This window comes from Eufriesea mexicana, unplaced genomic scaffold (genome assembly GCF_001483705.2).
Source record: "Eufriesea mexicana isolate 0111107269 unplaced genomic scaffold, ASM148370v2 scaffold6565, whole genome shotgun sequence".
Lineage (NCBI taxonomy): Eukaryota > Metazoa > Arthropoda > Insecta > Hymenoptera > Apidae > Eufriesea > Eufriesea mexicana.
In genome coordinates, this window is record NW_016914422.1 from 29,378 (window position 1) to 44,051 (window position 14,674).

Sequence of the window (14,674 nt, forward strand, 5' to 3'; positions counted from 1 at the left end):
TGGACGGTATTAAAATACCGCGGGCCCAGTTCCCAACGCGCGGCTTACCCACATTTCCAGTCCCTCTCTTTCGCCACTTTATCGATCTTCCTTGTTTCCACGAACTTTCGTTAATGACCAGAGAATCGTCATATCCGCCATCTTGATTAACGTTACGGACCCCTAAACCGCTAATTTTAATTATGCTCGCGTCTCTTTCTCGCCTCGTTATCTTGCTTCGATTCTCTTACGCATTTCAAATTTCGCGGTTCTAATTGTGACGCCATCTTTATTTATTTTATTTTATTATTTTTATTTTATTTCTATTTTAATTATTTTTCATTGAGCCTCGGTGGTAAGTGTTTATCGTTTATTAAGCGTTTATTTCTATTTATTTTAGCGAGATAAATTCTTTGCGTGGGTATTTAACGTAGGTATTGATCGTGATCTGTTTTGAGGTTATGTTAGCCCGCGGAAGTTTAAAATAGGAAAGTACATTGCAGTATTAATCTCAATGGTTAATCGATTGTCGGAGTATCGAAGGGATTATTTATCAAGGGAATTACCCAACGAAACGACGCTTATTCGATTGATACGATTAATAGAATTGTAAGCGGAATATTCGAGGGGTTTCGACGCTAAGCGATTAATTCGCAATTGTCGATCTTCATCGCTGAAGAACGATGGTTCGAAGGAGAGAAAGATTACTGTCGGACAAATTTTCTGCAAAACAAACTCGTCCCGATTTCACCACCTTTTATTACGCGATAGGATAAAAGCTGATTACGAGATTTTTCATTAGAGGAGCTTTATTAAAAGAGAGGTAAACTCAGTCGTTACTTCGGGCAGTATTGTTTTTCGTCGCATAATAAATGGTAATTAAAGGATTCCGTGTATCGCGGTCTCGTAATTTCGTCGTAATAGAGGATCTCTATTAAAAGAAATAAATTTCGCCGTTAACCTCGCGGTGTATCGTTATTATATAACGTAATAACGTCGATAAAGCGCGGCGGGCAGGATAAAGCAGGCGGAGGGGTTTGTTCTTTGTCAAAATTCCCCGTCGTACACGACTGGAAAAATTCCAGAATTTCCGTAACACACGGAGCTTCATAATCGTTAAGCACTGCATCGTCGTAACGCGAAATTACCAGGCTGCAAGGTTGGCGCGCCTGGCTGCGCGCACCGAGCGCAACAATGTTGCACGTCCTGCGAAAAGGGTGTCTCGTAAACTGAAATACTATTATAATGCGTTTAGTGCTCGCACGGCCGGCCATGTTAATTATAATTTTATAATATTACTTCCTGCATATATTACACGCGGCCATTAAATTTACCTGTTTAGAATTCTCTTAACGCGGCCGCGAAAAATGTTCACCGACAACGGGAACCAGTGGAAAACGCGATGGAAAACGCGATAACGGATGAAGGAGAACCGCAAGAAGGATACTGCAAACGTATAACGCCGTCGTTACACGGCGAATATTCCCGTACTGGGTTTCGATAACGAGAGTATTCTCATGGTCGAAATTGAGTATCACGGAGAATTAGGTAACGCGTGAGCCCAATAAGGGATGATTTTGGTACTAGAGATTGATGGTAGAGAAGTAAATGTTTTTAGTTTGACGGATTTTATGGTGTAAGGGACTGGATGCCAATTTTTGCACATTTTCTTTTGAGATACACAGTTATCGTTAATAAATTGTTTGCCTCTCCCTATTTTTAATTTTAATTTTAATTTTAATATCTAATATATTCCAATTTTCCTAAGTCAATAAAAATTGTTATTTTTCTGAATTTATGGCTTGGGCCACTTTTATAATTACTGGCACATGTGTATATATTTTTGAATTTCCATCAGTAAATGTAGATATTTTATGTATAGTACTTTGGAAAATTAATTGGAAGCTTCCAAAAATTATTCTCGGCTCTACAGTCTCTTCTTTCTATTTTTAATTTATCTGATATATCCTAACAAATACATAAATATTTAATTTATCTGATATATCCTAATAAATATACCTGATATATCCTAATTTTCTTAAGGCAATAAAATTGTTATTTTTCTGAATTTATGACTTAGGCACATGTGCATGTATTTTCCAACTTCTGTCAATAGACCTAGGTATTTTGTTATATACAGTACTTTGGAAAATTAATTGGAAGCTTTCAAAAATTACTTCTTCATACTTTAGGCAAATATATGTCAAGTACTAATTAAATTTTCAGAGCATAATAAATAATAGCCAAATTAATGAAGTCTTTCGAACATTATTCCATTGCAAAAGCAGCCATGTGTTTAGTAACAGATCACTACACAGATCCACATATTTCCAACCCCAGCTCTTCATCGCGATCTTCTCCATATCCATCCAATTATTCCAGCTCCCCAACCCCTGTCCCAATTACGGCAATTTTCTCCAAATATAATACTTAAAGACACTACCCCTACAAATGGCCAGATACTCCAATCTTCTCCCTCATTCCACGACTCTCTTGTAACCACCCAATCGATCAAGCGAAATGTCTCTGCCCCTTCTTCCAGCCATAAATTCACATCTCTTTTCCACGGAACCGGTAACCTCTAATGGCTACTCAGTCTCTTCATCACCCGACCTCGTTCACCAAGATGGAAGAAACGCTTTCTCAGCCGACGTCAGCTCGAATCCTCGAACCGACTGCTCGATTAACCGACTCGAATCAACAGTTGCAGTACGTGGGCTACAACAACGAATGGGTGGAAACGGCCCTGTGCAGAATTACGAGCGGTTATGGCGGCATAATAAAGAAGGGTCCCTCTGCGGATTCGGCCACAATGCCGGCCCGCTAGCTTGCGCCTCGAGAATTTGTGGTTGCCGGCAAACGCGTAATTAGTTTAAACCGAGTAACGCGGTAATTAAGCCGGTTTAGCTCCTTTATCAAGACGAGGCCTGCGGCTTGTCGACCTCGCCGTTTCGTCGTCCACGAGAATTCGCCTCGAGACTTTGGAACGGTGACCAAGGAGGGCTGTAGCTGCACCTTTCGGGCTGAAGGGTCGTTTGATGAAGAGGCCGGCCCGGTTCGCGGTGTTTTTAATAGTTAATTAATTTTAATAGTCCCCCATTGGTTAGATAAATGTTGCATCTCGTTGCTGGAGATTTTTTAGTAGTATTCGTGGTTGTTACGGAGGCTGGCTGAGATTGTAATTGACCTCTTCTACTGTAATTTATTTGGGCGTACAATTTAATTCTTCCAAGTTTTATGGAGCAGGGATTGGCATAGTAGATTATAGGTTTGATATTTGTACAATTTATTTCGTGCTTTAATTGAACTGTTGAATGCAGGGAGAACCTACGAGATAAAATGGCGTTTCGGAAAACGTGTCTTTATATATTTCTTACACTTATAATCTTATGCTTTATTGCTTTAATATTGCTAGAATTAGAAATATTGGAATGAAGTTTGGAAGACATAATTAGAGTTCGATGACACGAGATCTGTATTTCATTGAACAGTTTAATCGACTTTATTTAACACGTTAAGTCCCCAAGGACCGCCCAGACTAGGATCTGACTAGATGCTAACTTTTGGTGTTAAATTCTTAGCTATTTTTGGATCTAACGTTTGGGAATTCCTGTTATAATAATTAGTACAGTATCTCTGAGTTTTGGGCCACCGTGGGCTCACTTGACGGCCGAGTCTGGGCCTGAACGGAACGGCAAGCAAAACGGGCTGGGCACTTGTTAACTTCTTATGATTAAAAATTGATGCATCCATATTCAGGTAGATATATAATTGAACGTAAAATTGTTAGATGATCTACATATGTAGACCTTTGCATGAGTTAAACAGCAGAATCCATTCATATCTTGTACACTCTTGCTTATGTACATATGATCGCTGTACCATATTTGATTTTCAACCCAGTGAATTGATATAATACCTCCTAAAATATCGTGATTACGAAGATCGGTAATTATATAAAATCGGCAATGCAGACCTCGCAAAACTTCTTATTAATATCAAGCGAAGCATGATCAAATTTGAAATTGTTAATAATCCAACGAAGGGAAGAATAGAGAATAGCTGCTTCTATTTCACAGACCGAATCCAAAATTCCCTTTAAATTCGCGAAGCGAAAAATATTACCTATCAATTATTCCATCGGCTCGATAACGTCCGAGTCGATTGGTTACGTAATCTCGACGCCTGCTTCCGGTAGCGAATTAATTCCACGCGTGCATCCGATTGCATCCGTGCAATTTCGTTCGCTCGATGAAACGAAACCACCGATCGTGATTAATCGACCGTCGTTACAGATTGTTAATCGACGATTTAATCCGCGGTTTCGTCCTCTTTCCCCCTCGGTTTCCCGCCCGTCGCACATTTTTTCCGTGTCCGGTTTTCCCCATAGTCGTTCCATCGTGCGGACACTCGGCGCGAAAATTTCCCTCCGCGTTAAGGAAGAAAATTACCCGGTGCACCCTCCTCTCGTCGACTCATCCCCTCAACGAGTCACGCGCGATGAATTTCGCGGTGGAAGAATCTTCGCGATCTCCTTCCGTGCCAGCACGCAATTTTCCCGGAGACGGGAACTTCTCCGAGAACAAAGAAAATTCGAATCGAATTTCGTTGATATTTATGTAAACTACTGCTTCGCTTCCTTCGCTGCGAACACTCCCCAACTTCCGTCTCCGTTCGAATATTTAAATTTCAAGCAACTCTTGCCTACTTGCCGGATATTCCGCTTTCTTTCGCTCTGTCTTCCACGGCGACCGCGTCCTTTCTAAATACCCGGTGCTTAAGAAACGCAGAACGAAAAAGAGTACGAGATTGCGGGAGAAGAAGGTCGCAGCTCCTTAGAAGGGTGGAGAATGCCACTGGAGAAGATGGAGACCGAGGAAAAAGCACTCGTGTTCCCTCACGTCCTGCCAGGATGGATTCTTACTCTGTCCGACCGGTGTTCCAACGAGTTCTTATCGCGAAATAACACAGGGGACAAGCGGAGTGACTTCTACGAGCACGTTTCCAGCATCTTCCAGTTGGCAATTCTCGCTTCAGGAGTTTTCCAGTTCGCAATTCTCGTTTCGAACGTTTTCTAGATCGTGATTCTCGTTTCGAGGGTCCTCCAGTTCTTAGTTCTCGCTTCGGCCACGGAGCGCGCGAGTCGCAACAAAATGGCGGCCCCGAATCCACGCGCGAGGCGACCCTAACCTCACAATTAGCTTGAGTTTCGCTGAATTGTAAGTCCTGCTATGTTATCATCTGTGATGATTAGAAGTGATCATGAAATTCGGTGATTTCCTGTTCTATCGAGTTCTATGAAGATTTATTTAATTCCCTAATTGTTCGAGTTCTGTTTTCAGCTGTTTTCTGTACGTCTAGATACGTGTTCGAAGTATTCTTTTATTTTCCTTTTATTTTCCAAATTGGTGTTTGGATACTGCAAAGAAATTATCCTTGATATATGCATACAGAGACACAATTTTTAACAATTTTTTTAACGATGAAACAATTTTTAATACTTTGAAGAAATAATAGACAGAATAAATACGGAATTATTTTATTTCCATCGTCTCAGTGCGAAATTGATCTCTAGTGTGTTATAGAGAATTTTTATGAAACACGAAGTATCCTGATGCACGTCCAAACGTCGAAGGTTATCAAATTTCCTGAACTGGTATCGGTTTCGCACGTTTCCTTCGAAATTGCACAGCGAACAAGGGCGAGTTAATAGAAGGAAGCTGGTTGATAATGAACGTGCCAATTCGTCTTTAATCTAACACTTTTATATCGACTCGGTCCGTGAGAAGCTTGAAAGTTCGATCAGCTGCTATCATTGGGGAAAACTTTCGTTTCCACGTCTGGCGGTCCTTCGACCCCATCTCCTGACCCTCTGCTACGAAATTTTCGCATCGGGGCAGACGTCGTTTAACTTGGAACGTTTGTAGCGAGGATACGAGAATTTATTTCGAGAGTTTCGAAAGAAAAGCACCAATTTCTGCTTAAGTCACCCGTAACGACTAAATTATTTCGTAGGAATTTCTTTCGCCATTGATTTCGTTCTCGTTGCATTTAAAATGACTTTCTTTAATCGCCTTTATTAAAATACTAATAATTTAGCATCGGAGAATTGTCGATCTTTGAGTGGACGTAACTTTCTTTACAAAAATCGTGCAACAATGTACCTAGGCTGATATCAAAGAGCGAAACTTCTACTTTTACATGCATAAGCTAATTTTCTTAAATAATTTTTTATTTTAACTCGCAGCGTGCAGAGCTATAGGTATCTTTTCCTAAAAAATTGTACATATTCGAACGACTATGTGATTTCTACAAAATTTTTATCGGGAGCAATTTTGTAGCGTGTATATAGACGAGAGTCTCCTCTTTCCAACAACACCTTAAAACCCCAAGTATGATTTTTTCACCCCATTTTATCCCCCCTTTTGCACCCCCACGTTTTAAAAACCAATCGCGTAGCTCATCACTTCCCTCGATTTCCTGTCAAAAAGCAACCCAAAAATTCGACTTCGATGAAGCTTTCTCCGCCACAATAGCCTTCAAAAACTCTCCGTCACCGTCACCCGCAAAACCCACGACAGTTTACCCAAAAAGGGAGACAGATCCATCGATTCTCCCGCGGACGTGAAAAAAAGTTTGCCTACAAGCCCCGCCAGTCCCATTCCACCCCCGTGTTCTCGCCTCAATTTGTATTCAAATTCCCGAATTTCATTCGCCGCCAGTTGCGCAACTACACCGTCCCCCGTTTACCATAACGTATACCCGAAGGAGTTCCCGTCGAACAGAGGCGCACGATCTCATCTAGGTCGTGTGCCGAAGGCAAATTCGCGTAAAAATTCCGCGCCGAATTCATTCGTCGAACATGCTTCCTTATCGGTGCTCGATCCTTGCATCGTTGTTTCGAGACGCCGTGGTACTGCGCGCGTATTACGGTCCGATCGGCGTCGCGACGCGTCGTTCCATCGAGCACGCGTTTTCGAAGGCCTGCGGGCTACGCGGAACTTTTGATTTACGCCGGGCACCGCGGAATTCCATGAATGCGAAATGTAATCCCGTGGTCGTCCCTCTTTCGGCCTTCCAACCCCGAACGACGCTTCTGTCTCATCGTGCACGGCTCCTCCGCCATATTTCTGGCAGCCGGTCGCCGCTGGTCCCGCGGAAACTTCGGCCTCCGATCGCAACGGAGTAACGAACGACTGTTTGGCCTGGCAGACGGGCGAAATACGAGCTCTTGGAACGGGGATCGGGGATGCGAGACTCGATTCCTGGCTTTGGGGGAATAATATTGCTGCGAGTTTCGCTGGAAGTCGCTTGATAATGTCTTCATCGGGGGTTCTTGGTGGAGAGGAGGAAAATAAGGCGTAAGGCGGATCGAGGGAGGGCGAATATTCGTATTGGATAGTTTGAGTGATGGGGAGCTTGCGGTTTGGGTTAATTGAGTATTGTAGTGGAATGGTGTGGTTTACGCGTGATAAGGGATGTGGTGGGGTTGTTACGAGGGATAATTGAATGGTGCGTTTTATGAGTGATGAAAGGATGAGAACCGTGTTAACTCTTTGGGGCACGGTGGGATTAAAAGTGTCCCATCTTCTTGATGCAACTGAATGCAGTACTGGAATGATGTGTTTTATAAATCGATGAAGGGAATATAATGGGTTCATTATATTATGTAATAGAATAGTGGATTTTGCGAGGAATTGGAGTAATCCGTGGCGTGTTAATCGCTGTTTAATCGAATGAGATGTTCCCTAATTGATTTTGGTGTGTTAACCTATTATATTATACGATCAAATGCTTCGAGTTCGCAATTTCGCGATTCAAACTTCGAATTTACATCTTCGTCGCTTCTAAACAATGACAGGAAAACTTTCTAAAAATTCCACATACAAATAAATCTGTAGCGGCCATTATTCTCACCCTTGTCACTAGATGGATTACAATTTCAAAGAGGTTCGGGGACTTTCTCCGTTTCCTATAGTAGAACTTCCAAATTTTCAAAAAGTATCCTGCTAAGTAGCCTTACTGATAGGGGGATCCACTAGCAGATCCAAGGGTGATCCATTAGCAGACCCAGGAGGATCCACTAAGAGGCCCAGGTGGATCCATTAGCAGGCCAAGAAGGGATCCACTAACAGATCTAAGGGTGATCCACTAGCAGGCCCAGGAGGATCCATTAGCAGGCCCAAAGGAAATCCACTAACAGATCTAAGGGTGATCCACTAGCAGGCCCAGGAGGATCCATTAGCAGGCCCAAAGGAAATCCACTAGCAGGCCCAAAGGGGATCCACTAGCAGGCCCAAAGGGGATCCACTAGCAGGCCCAGGAGGATCCACTAACAGGCCCAGGAGGATCCACTAACAGGCCCAGAGGGGATCCACTAGCAGGCCCAGGGGGGATCCACCAGTAGGCCCCAGGGGGGATCCACTAGCAGGTCCTAGGGGGGGGGGGGGATTTTCTCTTAGCACCGCCGTCACATCGAGGATACCTGCGACTAGCCGACATTCAACCCCAATTGGGGAGGACTCCCTACAAACCGAACTTCCAGCTTCCAGTATCCAGATAGATAAACTTTCTCCGATCACCTGTCAATTAAAATCGCCAAACAGGTGGTCGTTAATCGTAAAAATAAATTGCGAAAATCAGTGAAGGAGGGACTATAAAATCAAAAAAACGAAGAATTATATTCGGGGTAAGAAGAGCGTAGAATAATCTACATACTCAACGAGCTCAAAGACAATTCGCAACCGTGCAAATCGCCTTAACGGCGAGCAGGGTTTCAGCTGCACAGACGAGTCAGGCGGATAATTAAAATTCTCGGAGAAGGAATTCGCCGGTATAATACGTCCCCGCGGGGGCCAGCGACGTTTCCTTTCCCTCTGGCAGGGAAAACACGCACGAGCAACTACGGAGTCCCGATAATGGACACCGGCGACCTGCATCCGGGATGCACCTAATTGCCTGTCCCGTCCTCCTGTCGATTTCTGCGGCTCTCAAAGCGGAACTGTCGCCAAAGGCGCGTTCTCTAGCGATAGGTGGCGAAAAAAGTGGAGAAAGGGGTCGGACCAACCTCCTCTTCCATCGAAGGAGCGTTCCACATGCTCGAACGAGCTCGCGGAGAAGCTGTTTGGCGAGTGACCTCGTGCTTTTACGAGTTTGCCGGTAATCGAAGTCCTTCGAGCAGTGTTTCGCACAGTAAGTTCCAGCGTGACACGTCCACAACGTGTCCTGATTGATATTCATAAGTGGATGCACAGGGTTGTCGCGAAGTTTGGTCGTTAGCCTGGGTCAGAGGTTTTAGAGACGTCATCCGACGTCAACGGGTTAAATCATTTTTGTTAATACTAAAATTAGGAGACTCAAACGTGCACTGTGATTATTTTCATTTTTAACAGGGTCCACAGATCCTGTGACACTCGGATTGGTAATTGCATTTATTTAGTTAACCCCTTGCACTAGATATTTCTTACTGCAAGTCATACAGAGACGTATTACTTTCGCCACACTAGTGAAATTATACTTAGCAAGTTTTGACGCGAATAAAATTCGCGTGAGATTTTTAAAAGTTTTTATAATTCTATTCCAGGCGAAATAAATATATGTGGCTAGCTGGAATTAAACGCTTCTCCGATGTACTGTATTTTATAATTAAATCGCAGTGCAAGGGGCCGAGGAAAATAAAATGAAAGGAAAAGTAATTAAAATATTTTTCCTTTTTCTTCTCGTTTCAAATTAGAATTAGAATCCTCAAACATCACGTGTTCGTATCAATTCTGGAATTACGCACTCTCCTCCCCAGATAACGAAAATTACATTCTCTGATATTAATTAAAATGGCACAGCTGCAAAAATAAGAAGACCGAATCCACTCATTCTCACACTTTTAACAAATCTAACAGCAAATCTTCATCAATTCCTCGACGAATTCACGATAGATTGGTAAGTTAAAAATTAAAAATCGTAACGCAACACGATTTTTAAGCTCAGCATAATAGAAGCCCCACGAGGTGGGCACGAAAAAATACATTTCGGGACATTTCGAATTTGACGAATTATTCACGAGGGAATTAATTGACCACACTGAAGCAGAGAATTCTCCATTCTAACGTAACTTCGAAAATTTTGCCGAACTCGTCCAGGCGAACGAAAACGTCCCGATATAGATACGCGATTCATCGTCGAGCGATTGAACGGCCAACAAAATGGCGACTGCCGTTTCACTGCCGTTTTGCGCACGGAACTCCTTTCCTGCCCTTTTTTCCGCCCTTTCCTTTATGATCGGTACTGCAACAGTGGATCGTTCGATATAAATGGTAACCGTGGCACGAGGGGTAGCGGAAGGCCTTACATCGGCGCGTTTAAGTCGACCAAGTTGAATACAAATGGCAGTAAAATGTCCGCGGAGCTCTATTATCGGTCGAGCCATTGAAATTTTATACCGGTTCGATGCATATTAAAAGGCGAAATTACCGTGCCTCGTAACCTGGCTAAATAATACGGCTCGAATGGCCGGCGTCGAGTGCCGCACACGTAACTTTCAATCATGTTGCCAGTTTTAATGCGTATCGCGACAAACGCTCCCCGTTTTGTAAGACCCGCAACAGCGAATTTCGTTTCCATTTTATTCCATTTTATTCCATCCTATTTCATTCTACTTTATTTCCCCCTGTTCCGCCGATACTTCCTAAACACAGAGCGCGCCATCATCGAAACGTGCCGCGTCACAAAGAGTAACAGCGGGATAAAAATACGCGGGGGTGGCGGAAATCTGAAAATAATCTATTCCCGCGTTCCAATTCCGCTGTAACGATAATGGCGGAATGCGCCAACTGTGAAACATCGGCCGTGTAATCGGACAAAATCTACCCCTGTATCGCGAGTTCCAATTTTGATACGTTTCACCCCCTCGGAGATTAAATATTTAAAGATCGATTAAACGGAATGGCTGTGGTCGTGTCAGCTATTACCATTGTAAACCCCCCTGTAATATCGTTATATAATTCCTGCGATTTTTAGTATTTCTGATTGAAAACGCGAGTGTCGATTAAGGGTGAACAAATGAGCGCACGAAATTCTTACGGGGATAAAAGGGATAAAAATTCGCATGATTTCTTTAAAAAAAAATTTAATATTCACAAAAAGTCCTTTCTTTTACTCGAAATATTCTGCTAAATAGCACACCACTGGCTGAACGAAATTACACGCAATTTTAAAATTATGCATCAACCCTAAAGAAGGGCTGAGAACCACTGTTCTAACGCGATAGACATTTAACCCTTTGCACTCCAGAGGGGACTCTCAGTCACCATTTAATCAGATTCTAAAGATCGACGTTAATTAATATATCAAATTTAAAATTACCTAACTATGTGTGGAATGTCGAAGAAAAATAATTCTATGTCTTAATTTGCATATGATTTACCATTTTAAAAATATCGTCGACTCTATGACAGAAAGTCTTCGAATTACTATTTTTCTGTAACGAAAAAGTCGTCCAGTGCAAAGGGTTAACACGAAATCCTCATTCACGATCACCTAGACTATGTGGTAATGGTTAACATAGATTTTGAATATACATGTGTTGATATAATAAAGGAGAGATGTCTGTAAGAAAGGGACGAATGGGTCAGGTATGCATGGGATGCCAATATCTAATGGGATTCAGGTTATTGTGATAAATGTTTATGTTTCGCGAAGGAAAAATTGGAGAATAAAGGCGAAGCGTGCATCGACGAATTTATTTGTCACGAGAAGAAACAAATGACAGGAAGTTATTAGAAGGTTTGTCGGTCCCTCATGATACTTTCAAAGATTTCAACGTTTCTTTCAAAGGCAATCTCGTTCCGGGGAACGCTTTACGTTTCACGAGGCAAGATTCGAGAGTTCCCTCGGAATCGTCGTCTTTTCTTCCGCCAATTCCGTGGAAAAGGGGCCGAGCGTCGTTCCATTCGGAAGTACAAAATGCTATTTTGTTCTTGTAACAATTACCGCGAAACGAGAGAGAGAGCTCGTGCGAACCGGATTCGAGTGGTTAATGGCAGGCTCGTGTAAAGTTTAAACGCTGTTAGTCCGATTTCACCTGGAGATCGTTTCGACGAGTCTATGAATCGTCAGAAGACGATTTTAATCCGTCGTGATTAGTTGCAAATATAATCGCACCGTTGATCGATATTTTCTCTCGAATTCACCATTCGATTTCTTATTTTTCCTGCAATTTTTATGTTTCGACGATTTTTATATTTTTCGAGCCAACTTCAGTTTGAAGTTGGTCGATATTTTCGCTTGGAATTGCGTGTCGATTTCTATAAAAATACTTTAAAAAGGAAGAATTGCAAAGAAAATATTTACAAAATAAATTTCGTTGATTTGCTTCCCTTTCGATTTTTAATTTCTTTTTTTTTTCATTTTTTGGAGGAGATATTGTAGTTGTCGGAAGAAAGAGTTTGTCAGAGAGCATGTATGGTCGGTTATCGTAGCGCGAATTTTCGATTTTTCGTGATACCTGTGGTTGGAGACGACGGACGAAAAGAGTGCATTATTTGCGGGAAAATTAAAAGTCCGATTCAATTTGTTTTTTGTTCCTCGAATGCAGTATTCCATTCGGCTGTTGCACCGACTATGTACAAAGAAGCGCCGATTGCTATTTCAAAGACCACAGTTTGAAAACTGACTCGATTGTTTTTGAACATCGCGAATTAAATTACATTTCGTTTGCGAAAGTCATTATTAATCCTTTCATACTTCACATGCGATGAATTTACATTAATTATACTACAATGTTACCGAATATTATTTGTTTTGCCACTGAGATTTGCGATTTTGAAAAATATTCAAATTTGAAAATAAAAAGCTCTGCGTGAAGTCGTTAATGACTACTTTTTGTGCTGTGCTGTTAAAACACAGTAAAAATTAACATGTAAAACCTCATATTGAAACAGTAAATAATCAAGAATTATTATAATCTCACAAAATTTGTAAATTGTTTAGAAGTATTTACAGGAACAAAATTTTAAGACAAAAAAATGAATAAAGATTTATCATGTTCAAAAACTAGTAAAATTACTTAATATAAATTCATCACGGAAATTTATATCATAAAAGCAAAAATATAGTTATAATTTGTAAAAAGTTTATAAATTATTATTTTTATTGTTAATAAATTGTGCACAACGTAAATTTTATAATAAAAGCGAAGAAAATAATAAATTATTGATTTATTTCTTGAATTTATATCGTACTTGTGTTAAAATGTATCTCTAATTTGTAAAAATTTATTAACTATTACATTTATTGTTAATAACAAATTTATATTGTCAATAATAAATTATCTGCAATCTATATTTATAATAAAAGTGAAAAAATTAATAAATAACCGGTTACTATCTGAATTTATGACGTATGTATGTAAAAATGTACTTGTAATTTGCAAAAAAGTTTATAAATTATTAAAGATATTGTTAATAACAAATTAATATTGTTACTAACAAATTGCTCGCAACGTATATTTATAATAAAAGTGAAAAAATTAATAAATTATTAATTACGAGAGCGGAAAATTAATAATTAATAAAATCGGCGAAGTTGAAAAATATTCCAGGGGTGGGGAGCTCGGCCGATCGGAGGCTATATAAAGGGCGACGCGACGCAGCAGAACTCATTTGTCGGTTGGACTTCGGGAGTGTAACATTAAACTTTTCGTGGGCGGGAATGGGTTGGGGGTCCGAAGTGAGGTTGGGGCTGGCTACCCCACCCACGCCTCACCCCCTTAAACAATTTATTAATAATTTTTCTTATTTTCAGCTATTAATTATTCCTATCTTCCAGATTTTAATTATTTTTTATTTTTTCAGATATTAATTATTTTTTTTTATTTCAGATGTTATTTTTCGTTCATATTTATTTATATTTGGACATTCGAATATTTCGTATAATATTCGAATGTTTCATCGTTGGTTTCTTTATATCTCATCGTTGGGTTGTTTATATCCCATTGTTGAGTTATTTATGTCTCATCGTTGGGTTCTTAATAATTTATTATCTTTTCAGGTTTTAATATTTTTTTCTTTTCAGGATTTACTTATTTTTCTTTTTCCAGATTTTACTTTTTCGTTTCTATTGATCATTACTTGAGAATTCGAATATTTCGTGTAATATTCGAATGTGTTGTTGTTGGTTCGCTTATGTGTCATTGTTGGGTTGTTCCATCTATTTGGTTTATCATTGTGGTTCATATTCGTTCCGCATTTATTGTCTTTCCTCTTACTAATCCGTTTCATTTCAGATTTATCTATTTTCCTTTCAGGTTTATATATCTTCTTTTCAGATTTATATATTTTCTTTTTAGGTTTCGTGTAGTTATAAGCAGTTATAAGATAGATTCCTAGGATAAGTTTCATGTGCGCGCTATCTGTACAAAGGTAAGCTACCTAACTTGGAGCGAATTCCATATTTTGCTTCCCTTATCCATCTCGTTACCAAACAGAACATAATTGTCCTCGCGATAATCGCGATTGTTCTAAGGTACCGACTAGCCTACGTGACGTACTCTCGTGTACTCGATAACTCGATGCTTCGTAAGTCATCCTCACGACTCGTTTCGACACTCACCCTCGCCACTGCCACCCTTGTCGCGCATCGGTTCTAGGGTGGTCGGCGGGCTGGCACTCACCTGGAATCAATACGAGGGTCTGTCGGCCTT

The 14,674-nt window shown here is 40.7% G+C and overlaps 1 protein-coding gene across 1 annotated transcript in view; it reads right to left on the reverse strand.

Annotated features, from left to right (window-relative positions):
• LOC108552403 (uncharacterized) overlaps positions 1–14,674 on the reverse strand; it is a gene marked incomplete at its 3' end in the record, with an annotated part of 119,804 nt that overhangs the window by 28,927 nt on the left and 76,203 nt on the right. The window lies entirely within an intron of this gene.